Raw genomic sequence first — 13,298 nt, 5'->3', positions numbered from 1 at the left:
TTGCACTATATCAATCAAATATCGATTAATATCCTTTGAAACAATCAAGAGGTTTTATTGTTTTTCAGGTGTTTTTGCTGACACTATACCTTTTTTTACTACACTGAATGTTCTGAACTATTAAATTTACATCATGTTAATCGTCGTACACTGGAAATGAAAATATGTTCAATAATTGTGTTTACCTACTAATTTTATCATTTTTCGTAAACCGTCAATTACGGAAGTCAGATCTAACACGTTGTTAATGTCTGCCAAACTGGCTTCATTGAACTCGTTGGAGCATATCCTTCTTTTTCAAATAATCACTGATGAGAATAAAAAGAAATTCTTTGATCATATTCGACTTCGAACATTGCTTCGAACATGCTTTTATTGAAAGGTTACTCAGTACAAGATATACTGATCAAACCTAACAAATGGCAGAATTCAACGTCTGCGCATAACAAATTAAGGCAGAAATTGCTCTTTCATCTAACCAGTAATAGATAACTTATATTAATACACATTATTTGCAATCGAACTTAATGAAACATAGAAAAAAAAGAAAAGAATGGAGAGAAGCAGAAGAAAAAGGAAAAAAAAACAGAAAAGAGGGACAATAAACGAATAAATGAAAATTTGATGTGGTGATGTGAAAAATCATATCACAAACATAATGATAAATTTGATGATTTCTACATATTTATGGTAAAAACATTATGTATAGGTGTCAACTGATAAATGTTATAAAAGAAGAGAACCGGATTGTAGCATAAATCTGTTCAGATTTTTATTGGAACTAAGTGGTGGTAGTGATTTCAATTCAATGGGTAGCCGATTATATAAGCGTGCAATGTTATAAGAAAACGATCCTCGAAAAAGAGAAGTTTTATATTTAGGTGCAATCAAAAGATTTTTACTCGAGTATACTAATTTTAGGTTCATATAACCCTTCCTAAGAATCTGAGAAACATGTGTAGTGAAACGCAGAGAAGATAAAGGCCTAAGTTTTTCGTGACGTCACTTCTTGGTAATTGAACCCCATCGATGGAAATGTTAATTCGCTGCAACGATTCTTTGCATTTGGCCTACTGAAAAGCATGACACAAGATTTAGATGGGTTTACAGAGAGACAATGTTTACTTGATTATTCAGTTATCAGAGAGTGCAAATCATGACTCATTTGTTCGAGCGCAATATTGAGTGAATTTTCATCGAATTGTAAATACAACTGTGTATGATCGGCGTAACAATGCATGGAAGTGTGAAGAAGGCAGTGTGAGAACTGAGAAGTATATAAAACAAAGAGAAGTGGACCTAAAGGTGATCCTTGAAGGACCCCATTATTTATTTCAAAGGTATTCGATTTTTTGTTATTGAATATGACACAGTGAGAACGGTTCAGTAGATAATTTACAAGCAAAGTGACCACGCTAGAGGCAAAACCCAGGTACTTCAGTATTGCCAGAAGTATGGAGTGGTTAATACGATCAAATGCTTTAGAGTAGTCCAGCAATACTAGAAGACAAAGTTTATTATTGTCGACAGAACAATGTAAATCACAACAAATTTCAAAAGAGCTGTTGTGCAGCTGTGGTTTGGCCGGAATCCTTATTGATATGTAGGTTATATATTGAAATCATTGAGGTTGTTACGTATCTGCAAGTTTACAAATTTTTCAAATGCTTTAGATATGGCACACAAAATACTAATTGGGCGAAGGTCAGTAAGACTGTCTGCATTGCTTATTTTGGCTAATGGAATAATATGCGGATGTTTCCAGATTATTGGATACATATTATTTTGAATACATACATGAATAAATGGCATATGTGAGGTAAAATAAATGAGGCCAAAAACAACACCGTAATCATGACAACTCATCACCATACTTGTCCCCCTGCGACTTTTTCCTGTTGAAGGGGACACAATATAAATTGATGAGTGAATGAATTATTTTTTGAAAAGACAGCGTCTATAGAGAAAGGGGTCGTTGCTGTCATTATCTGACTCTCTTCTATTTTCTGTTGGATAAACTATACTGATATTTTTCCAATGTTTTTATTTTTCCATTTCTGCAATTCCATTGCAAGTTTCTAGACGGTTCGTAATTCAGTAAAGTGAGATTCAAATGAATATAATTCAAAGTTCCTAAACTAGTCACGTACGTTGCCCCGAATTCGATATGAAAGTTGTCGAGGAAGTCGATTTCCCGGCTTTGATTGCCCAACACCCCACACAAATACAAAAGTCTCAGTCATCATTAATACAAAGCGATCGTATTCGAAATAATTTCCCATTTCGAATATTGAACATGATGCGGAAATATTAGATTTCCTCTGGTGTCGAATGTCTGGGAACCGATGGAGCACAGTCCGTGTCGTAATGCTGTTGCCACGTCCGCTATTTTTTCGCAGGATCTGCGATATTTTTCAGCAATAATTTCAAGTAATTTTATTTCAACACTCCACGGTCATGTCACTTGTAGAATTCGGAGAAGTTCCTCAAGATATATTTAAAGAAACGGAGATATTTACTAAATATATTTAAATGAGAAATTGACAAAAAAATAATACAAATTTTAAATAAAAACACGCTATTACATCGATTTATGTTCACTGAATGCGAAAAAATGCCCAAAGCCTCAATATTTTCATGTTCATTAGGATAATAATAATAATATTATTTGTGATACATATCGTATATATGGTAGGTCAATGATTAATTAGGTAAAACAAAGAACAGTACGTCACTTATATGAATAAAATAATGAAATCAAAGCCTAAATTAAAATTAATATTTGCATATACAAAGGTATAGGTACATACAGACATATAAAATACTAATACAAAAATAAATAAAAAATGTCAATTGAATATACATATATATTTTCATATATATATACAGTCAGAACACTGAACACTGTTCAGTCAGAACACTGAAACTAAAGCAAAACAGCAAGTGAAAAATTAGAAGGATTATCTTATTATTCTTCTGTGAAAGAATCCTCTAAATATTTCTTATGGCTGTAGTAACATTTGTCCAGTAAAAAGTTTTTAACTTTTTTACTGAACAAATTTCCAGAATTCAACCTCTTTATAGAAAGTGGCAGTCTGTTATAAAAATTTATGGCATTATATAATGGAGATTTTTTTGATGAGCACCCTTATGCGAAGGGACCCTCAGAGCAGTAGCATGGCGAGTATCATGACCGTGAATGCTCAAGTTCGTTATGTACAAGTCAAGGTTCCTGTACACAAAAATGACACATTTCATCACACACTTTACTTTTTGAACGACCTTGAAGAAGAGTCGTATTTCCTGGTACTAATAATGTCTTCTTCAGTTGGGCAAAAACTTTTTCTGCAGTAGTTGAAATGACTTAAAGCCAGAGATTCCATGATCCTAACCTTCGAATAATGTGAAAAAGTTTAGTTGCCATAAGCTCTTTGAATGAATTTATTTACATGTTGTTTCTAACGAAGATAGTTGTCAAAGTATCAATATTAAATTTGACGCGTTTGAAACACATTGCACTTCAATTTGAAAATCTTGCTATATTTTTGCGATTTGAGGGCATGGCCACCTCACGTGAAGGTGTTGTGAACTGGCCACAGAGATCGTGCGATTTTTTTTGTGAGGTTTTTTTATGTTGCAAATGTATGCAGATGAGCCACAAACCACAGCGGTCCTCAAATCAAATATAACTCATGTCATCGGTCAAATTAAGCCTGATCAATGCCCCAGACTCATGGAAAATTGGACGTTTCGGATGATTGATTTCATTGGAAGTAATACGAAGGCAGCTTTATTTGCAACAGTAATAATATTATCTCCAACATCCAACAATGCCGTTGTATAGCTTTCTGAAACTAGATTGAATGTCGCCAAACATTTAATGCTCACCTCTACGTAAGGTGACCATGCCCTCAAATCGCTCGTACTATCCAATGTTGCATAAGCTATGTGGCACGTCCTGTTGAAACCACATGTCGTTGGTGTCCAGATCATCCAATTTAGGCCAAAAGAAGTTGGTGATCATCGACCTACTGTTCTCGTCGTTCTCAAAGAAATATGGACCAATGATGCTGCGGTACACCACATTCATGGTGTACCGCAAGGGTCGTTTCTTGGTATTTTTCGCATTCAGCGAACATAAATCGAGTAAACTATTTCGTAATTGTTCATCCATGATTTTTTAGGCTACTTCAGATAGCGCTGGTAATATATTTCATCATCTCAGGTTCAGGAATAGAAACATCAAGATTTTTGTTGAAGCTGTAACCCGAGAAATTTTCCAAGCGTTTGAAACTGTGAAACTGTTTATATCATCAGATCCGGTTGACAACGAGTTTATATCATAAAAATTTTCGCAAATAATGAGATGATATACTTTTTTATTCTAATTTTAGTGAGTTAATAGTTATTCAGTTATCATTGGGCGAAAAATGCAAAAATTCTTCATAATTTATCATTCAGGTGATCAGGAATGAAGAAACGTTACTTCAGAATATATATTCAGTTCACTCTATTTCCTTTGGAAAATTTTTGAGTTGCTTTTTGAAACGTATTATTTCTCAGTTTGATTATCATTTGAACATCTGTAGTTAATCAAGGAGATTTCTTGGGTTCTACGAAAACTTCAGGTAATAGTAAAAAGGTTATAAAATAATAACTAATTTTCGTAGGTCCTGAAACAAACTATACAGGGTTCAAATAAGTTTGTGTTTTTAACACTTTGGCTGAGAAGTCCCAGACCTGAGAAAGAAAACGCTTTTTTTTTGTCAAAATTGGTTTTATTCATCACCGTAATCTCCATCAAGAGCCATACAATCATTTCAGCGCCGCTCTCACATTTCAATACCACTTTTGTGGAACGATTTATCTTTTGCCTCAAAATAGGCTCCAGTTTCAGCAGTAGCCTCTTTACTCAAGCAAAATTTCTTTATAGTGAGCATTTTTTTGAGGTCTGCCAATAGTCAGTGGTCGCTGGGAGCCAAATCTGGCGAATACGGTGGATGGGGAGCAATTCGAAGTTCAATTCATGTAGTTTTGCCATTGTTTTGACTGTTGGAACAATTTTTTTTTCTTTGCCATACGTGGTCGTATCTTTGCAGTTTTGTCTTTCAAACGCTCAAATAACGCACTGTTGATGGTATTTCTCTTCTCAAGATAGTCGATGTATATTACACTACGCATATCTCAAAATACCAAGACTACAACCTTTCAAACCGATTGTTGTGCTTTCGGGAACTTTGGACGGGGTTCACCAGTTGCTCTCCACTCACATGACGATTAAATATGGCCGGGCACTGCTCAAAATTATCGAGACGTTCTTGTTTTTGGTCAAAAGTGAGCACACGCGGCACCCACGGATTGGAAAAATTGATATTGCCCAACCAGCAAAACAACTCCGTTACGTCACGTAATGTATGTCTAATGAATCCTTTTTTGGTGTTTATAGGGTTATTTTTAAGAATATTGGGTCATGTTATATTCCAGTTTTTCCATTACATTTTCGAATACAATCTCGGCAACGCAGCAACTACGTCGACAGCACGATAGCCTTTTGTTTGGGTAAGCACATTTGGACTCAATGCACCGGAAACGTGTTTGTTATTTTTAAGAATTACTATAAACGTCAAACGCGGCAGTGCTTACTTTCATAATAATAGTATTACAATAAGAAACAGACGAAGGTAGAACTTCGAAATGACCGGCCTTTCTTTCGTTGAGGATTTTTCTAGGGAATCTGGTTTTGAATCTATTTGAAGAGTGTTAAAATATGTACATGATGGGTGACAGATTTGGGGATAGCAACTGTACGGTTTAAAGTAAACAAATGGTTCTCAAACGGGGAAAGAATAATGACGTGTTAAGTTCAACAGGGAAGTCCTCGGATTTTTTTGTTTCGCCCGAATCGAATTAATGAGAGGATCTGAAGAAAGATTTATAAACGATTTTGAAAACGACGATGTCATAATTTAATTAAGGGTAGACGATTGCAAAAAAGTAAGAAATTATTTATCAAAAAAAGAATACAGAAAAAACGTGAGAATGACTCAATTCTCAAAATAGATTTGAGAAACTTTTTGATTTTATTACCGAATGTTGGAATGAGATGATGAGCTTGAACGTTTGCATCGTGTTGCTTGATAAAATATTACAAAGAAATGAATATAACTTAAGGTGATTGAGTTTAGGATAATTCAGAATGTATAAGCATATATGAAGATTGTAAAATTCAGATATTGAGGTTGATAGTGTTCTTCTTTCTTGGTCTATTCAGATACCGGCTGGATACAAAAAGAAATATCCTGTTTTCGTTGGAAAAGTTGAGGGGCCAACGAAAAATAAGAACTAGTTTATTCAAGTGACACTTTATTGTGAGATTTTCACTGGACATTTTAAAAAATTGCAACACGTGTTTCGCTATACAATAGATACAGACGTTTTCCTACTTGAAATTGAGAAGTGGAGAGTTCCAAATTTTTGGGTTATTTTTTATTAGGACGCCATTCTTATGCATTGTGTTGATTGTAGACATATCAATGTGTCACAACGAAATAAGTATACCTAATATAAATATAACTTCACTATTGATATCGTAACATTGGTATGTTGATGAATTCCAGATTATTTATTTTGTAGTTGATATGGAAAAGGTTTTATGCAACAGAATAATGCTGTTTATTTGGTTCAGTTTCGTAGAAGGAAAATCTGGAACATTCATTTCCCTGAATTTCATTAGTTCGAACTTCCATTGTCTGATATTATATAAAGTAATTTGAAATCCCTGAAAACTAATAAAAAGAAGAAGAGATTCCAAGCGAAGTTACTTCAAAACGTTTCGATTGTTAGTATCCACAATCGTCTTCGGGTGTATACTAACAATCGAAACGTCGTGAAGTAACTTGGCTTGGAATCTCTACTTTTTATTTTTATTTCTAGTTTTTGTTCAAGTGTTCGCTCCGCAGAGCATGTCACCAATTTTTTTTTTAATGGATCACCCTATATTGTTTCGCATTATCAGATGCTCCATGACGAGCAGATTTCAACAAAGTATGAAACATATGGTCTGAAGCTTATGGTTCGGGAGCTACAAATTATTTGAGTTGAAAACGAGCCACCCTGAATAACTTTTAGAACAATAATTTTCAGTAAAAATAAAAAAACACATCAACAATAGTATACAAGAGAACATATTTTAACATATTCGTTCTAGAGACAAATATGGAAGCAATAAATCAGAAAAAGAGATTTTTATTATTTCTAGAATCAAAATCTGATGACTGGACAATGAGATGGAAACATTTTCTATAGTAAATGTTCAAAAACGTTTACACCAATGTCCATACAATGGTACAAACGAGTGTCCATTGCCGCCCTCACATTGCCCTCTCTCAAATCTTCTGATGTTGTTGATTCTATCTCATACACTTTAGACTTCATAGAAATAAATCTACAGGAGTGAGATCCTGAGACCTTGCGGGACATTCTGTTGGACTTCTTCTACCAATCCAGCGACCAGGAAAATGATCATCAAAAAATTGTCGCACTGGATCTGCATAATGAGGAGGTGCACCATCCAGCTGAAAAACTTCTCAATTGCCCTATTGATGCACGGTAATATTCGATTCTCCAATATATCCAAATATTTATCACCAATCAAATTAACATCGATAAAAAAAGGTCCTATGATGTGGTCACCTAAAATTCCTGATCAAGCATTCAGTTTTTGAGGTCGTTGGGTATGAACTAGACGGTATATTCATCCCAAAACCAAATTTTTTACAAGTAATTCTGATGCAAGTTGATCCGTTCAGTGAGACTTCAGTCGTGCAATCTGAAGCATACTCGCTTTTTTTGAAGTAACGTAGAGTTTTCATTATATCAAAACATATGTATACTGAAATCTTATTCACATATATCTAAGCCAACGTGTTCATACGGAAATATTTTTTCAAACACAATACAAATCCAATGAAATGGAAACATATGGTACGTACTAACACCTACGTTCCAACTCCAACCATATCGAATGGGCGATGTAAGAAAGCAAACGAGGTGTATAAACGTAGTGAGGGCCCACTCATTCATTTATAACAACTTGAAAACTACATATGAATATATGTCTAATAAATTACCGAGAAAGCTGAACAAGTCTCGTTATTGAGAATCTAAGATGTTTAAAAACAAGGTAGGAATGATATAATTATTATCGCAACTCATGGCATTATCGAGAAAACATTTTCAAAAAATTAATTCTTCGAAATCTAGCGATATTTTGTTCGGAAGTGAAATACAGAAAATGGAGGCTATGTATAGATTACGAATTGTGAACACAGATTCACACCACCTCCCAAAACAAATCCACTTTGTGGCAAAAATACTAATTACACGCTCAAGGAGGAGGGCAGAAAACTAACGCAGACAACAAGAGTTGAACACCATCGAATGAATGACTACTTAGAGAAAATTAAAAAAGCGGCTTCCAAGAACAGACAGAAACAGCAGAAAACCCGAGATACACCAGCCATACCAACCATACTACCATATAATTGAAGGAACCACACATAACATCAGCGGAATTCTTCGCCAACACAACATGGCAACATCATTCGTACCAGAACGTACAACAGGGTCCATGCTCTGAAATCCAAAAGATCAGATACCACTCAAGTCCCAAGGAGCTTACGAAGTACCATATCAAGACTGTGACAAGACTTACATCGGTCATACCAACAGGTACGCAAGGATGAAGTGAAGGGAAAATTCAACACATCTTTTCTCTTCCAACAAGTATTGGCAACAGGATACACCATCAATTTCGAGAACACAAAAACACTAGAAAGCAATGAAAACTTCTCTTCTCGAATGATCAGAAAGGCTATCGAAATGGTGCAGTGCAGATTGTTATGTTTTTGCTAGAAAATCATTTCCTGGTTATTTCTTTTATGGCGATTGAGATACCAGCCAGTTCTGTTTTACATATACGGTATTTTAAAGTTTAAAATTTTTAAAATGTCAAGTACTGATACGACTAAAGAAACTGCTAATTCGTGTCCCTACGCTCCACCTAAAAATGTTCCTATACCCAGCTGCATATTATTAAAAAATAAAAATAAAATTTCGATAGTTCCTTAGTGCGACTCTGTATAAGTAGCCTTGTCTGGGAGGTCACGTGCACGTATGACAATGTTTTGGAACACTCTGCTGCTTTGATAACCATGAATATCTTCATTCGATCCCAAAAACGACCTATTATAAAAAATATAAACAGCTATTTCAAAAATGTATATATATGGAAGAGGTACAATTACGTACATTTTGAAAATAGGTTTACATGAGTCCCTGAATGGAATATTGTACACCAAGGTACGCAATATACGCTTTTGACTAATGAAAACATCCGAAGCTGAGGTGGAATTTCTCCAGAGACATATATCATACCTGAGCCTTTGATCAATTTGGGTGTAGTAAATAATAAAATAAATTGGAAATGTACTTTAGAATTCAACGTCTGAGTTAGTGTAGAAAAAATATTTGCGAAAACTTCGAAGTTTGAGGTGTGCAATGTCTTTTAAACTATTTTGAGAAGCAGATCCATTTGTATTCAAACAATTTTCTTCTGTATACAATTCAAGAATGAAATGGATCTTTTCAATTTTTCGGTAGATGATAATAAAAACAGCCAGTTTTTGTAGGGACATAGATAATTTCCATCTATAACTTTCTGTTTTTTTTATATGTTTTTTATATGTTATCATGCCATTTCTGAGTGGATATTCATCTATCATACCATCATTTTGTGCCTTTAAAACGACCCGCATTGTTTTCGATACAAACACAAATGAATGCACACATTCAAATAACGATAACAAAATAAAAGAGAAATGACCAGAGATTCATAGAAAGCGTGCCATAATTAAACTCATACAAAATATATTTTCTACAGCGTTGCCAGATCTGAAGTGCATTTAATTCAAAAGGAAATTTTGTTTACAGTGGAACAATTTATCTTTCCTGATATCTACCCTACGACGGTGAATAATAACAATCATACCAAAAATATTTACAAATACTAATACATTTGTTATATCGTGGTATACAATTTCTATACATTTACTGGGTGTTCCAGGATCGATGCTGAGGTGCTCTGGACTGGAATTTTTGAATTATATTTTAGGATTGTGTGATTGAGCTCTTTCTGGTGAGAAAATGATTTTGATGTTATTTTCTAAGCAATTTGGTCTTGCTGAAACGAAAACTGACATCTCCGATAACGTGTGAATTTTCATCGGCCCAAAAATGGTCATTGTGAAAGTACTCTACAGCATCTCGTGAAAAATTTGCCTCGTTAATGAATGACATATTCGATATAATAAATATACTTAGTTTAAAAAAGTAAAAAACACGCTTTTAAAAAACATCTAACTAAAGTTAAAAATGATTTTTTTAATAAGCTTAAAACAATAACGAACGAAAAATACTTGTATTATTGTGAAAAAAGCGAAGGACGCTTGATATAAAAAAAATATGTCACAAAGCGCCCAAGCTTTTTCCACAATAACACATACTAATATTTTTCGTTCGTTATTATTTTAAGCTTATTTGAAAAAAATATTATTTTTAGTTCGATGTTCTTTAAAAGCGTGTTTTTTAGTGTTTTAAACTATATTTCTTTTTCATTTTTTAATTTCATATTCTATAGAAGCGTGTTTTTTAGACTTTTGAAACTATATTTATTTTATCTAAAATTTGGGATCAATCAGCCGTATATTGTTTAGAAAAATGACCATTGGTATTTTCCGATTCCGGAGAGGGAGCAGCAGGCGCGCGTGTTGATAAAAAACAATACTTTATTCAAATAAAGAAATACATGTAATGCGAGTCCGATGGCGTACAGCGCCATCTGCCCACGAATAGATCAAGCTATAATGCTTATATATCAAGGAGATTACGTACAGCGCCATCTGCCCGAGAATAGATCAAGCAATAACATCGACAATTCTTTCGAATACAGAATACAGATCGAATACAGTTACAAACAAATAAACATACATACGCACATACATACAGGTGAAGTTAATAATAGCGTGTTAATTAATAAAATATTCGAATCACAGACATCTAGATTGTGAGAAATATAACTCCACCAAAAAAGTCGAGAAGTTGCAGAAATTTCACATTCATTAATATTGATGTATTTTTGTGTAAAAATTGAGTTTTAACTTAAACTTTTAGTTGGTCAGTTCTACGATAACTCAACTAGTTTCTGACTGTCTAAATCACTGTCTAAATGTTATGAACTCCAGTAATAATCACTGGGAAAACAGTTTATTGAAACCTATATATAAAAGTGAATTACCCAAATTGTTAGATTGTCTAATAACAAAAAAGCTATCATGGCATTGTAGACATATAATCATAAACCAGCAACATGGATTCAGTCGTGGCAGATCCACCAGTATGAATCTGTTTATTGATCAAGACTTTATAATAAATGCCATTGAAAATAGACAAGTGTTTGATTCTATTTACACAGATGTTTCAAAGACTTTCGACAGAGTCAATTACAATTTGTTGCTGCGTAACTAAACCTTTTTGGTATTCAGAAAAACGTTCTGAAATGGATTGAAAATTATCTTGCCTGCAGAGTCCAATATGTAAAATATGGTACCTGTTACCGCAGGGATATCATTTAGGACCATTACTTTTCAACCTATTTGTAAATGACTTGAATAATTTCATTCTCTTCAGTGACTGTCATCTGTTTGCTGATGATCTGCAGATGGTCAAAGTTATGTATATGATTCATCTTATACTGAATTATTACAATACAATTTATTTAACGTTGTACGATGGTGTGATATGAACTTATTGCAATTGAATACAGACGAATGTTGGAAATTTACCATTTTCCGAAACAACAATCCCATAAATCGTCCATATGAAATCAAGCAATCGGAACTGCAAACAACAAATACAATCAAAGATTTTAAGGGTTTCTTTTGACCCAAAAAAGTAATTGAAATCCTATATTGCAAAGTTACTTCTACAGCACTGAAAATGTTGGGTTTCACTCTTAGATCTGCAAAGGAATTTATCTCTCTCTTTCTTAAAAATCATAGCATGTTCAGCTGTTGGATCAATCAAATGGAACTCTACAATTTGGTGCCCTTCACATTATGTGGATATTTATATGCTTGAAAGTGTTGAAAACAATTACACTGGGTTATCATGTTGGTGAATATAACTATGAAATTCACATTGGACGTTCTTGACTTGAATATTGTGGCTCATAGAAGATTAGAATCAGACCTTACACTAATCCACAAAATAATCAATGGTATAATCAGTCCCCCGGAATTTGTTGGACTTATAACTCAAAATGTGAATCCAACGACAACAATAAATACAAAAATCTCTCAATTTTGAGACTTGCAAACACATACAAAGTAGTTTAAGAGTTGATGAATTTCATTAGTTTGGACTCCCATTGTCCACAATCGTCTTCGAAGACGTCGCCCGAAGACGATTGTGGATACTAATAATCGAAACGTCGTGAAAGATTTGAAATCACATTAGAATCATATTAGAAAATGGAAGTCGTAACTGATAAAATTCAACAAACAATGTAGATTTAGAACTTTTTAAGTCTTCTTGGAAACCATTAAAGAAGACTATGAAAAGATTGTAATTGATTGGCTTTTATATTTTTTCCTCACATCTATCTAATAATTATTGTTACAGTACATATCTGTGAATTTGTCAATTATTTTGATAAAAAATATGCAATGCCGAAATAAATGAGTTTATCTTATATGTATATGAATTAAAAAAGATAATTAAATACTTTGAAATGTTGAAGTGGTCACACTGTTATTCAAAAATATACTTTCAAGATATTGAAATTGAATCAACTTACAGTCCTCACATTCCTGGAATAATTTCAGGTATATTCTTTTTTTCGTTTTCGAATTCGGCCGGTAGTCCAGTTTTTCGAGGAGATTCTGAAACAAATTCATGGTTGAAAAATAAAGGTATATATAATACTATATTATTCAAATATTGTTTGTGAAACTATTTTGCAAACTGCCTTATGTAAAATCATTCATCCTCTGTACGTATGTTCAGTTGATCTAACCTAGTTATTACTGCTGAAACTCTCCAAAAAATTGCCACAGAGATACCAAAGGCATTGGCATATTTAATAAATAGAATATATGGGAAAGTTGTGTTCCCCAGAGCATTTAAACAATACATCGCCAGAACACTAAGTTCTGAATTTATTGGAGCTTCCGGAGACACCC

General features: G+C 33.7%; 1 protein-coding gene across 1 annotated transcript in view; it reads right to left on the bottom strand.

Moving 5' to 3' along the window:
- LOC111503121 (sprouty signaling antagonist) overlaps positions 1-13,298 on the bottom strand; it is a 169,179-nt gene that overhangs the window by 77,135 nt on the left and 78,746 nt on the right. Inside the window, exon 3 of the mRNA XM_023157347.2 lies at positions 12,914-12,998. The gene's annotated coding sequence lies outside the window, so the exon portion shown is untranslated. The remainder of the gene's footprint in view (positions 1-12,913; positions 12,999-13,298) is intronic.

Source organism: Leptinotarsa decemlineata, unplaced genomic scaffold, assembly GCF_025532065.1.
Source record: "Leptinotarsa decemlineata unplaced genomic scaffold, Ldec_3_MD MMD2_tig00026336_RagTag_RagTag, whole genome shotgun sequence".
NCBI lineage: Eukaryota > Metazoa > Arthropoda > Insecta > Coleoptera > Chrysomelidae > Leptinotarsa > Leptinotarsa decemlineata.
This window is presented reverse-complemented; position numbering and strand designations above follow the sequence as displayed.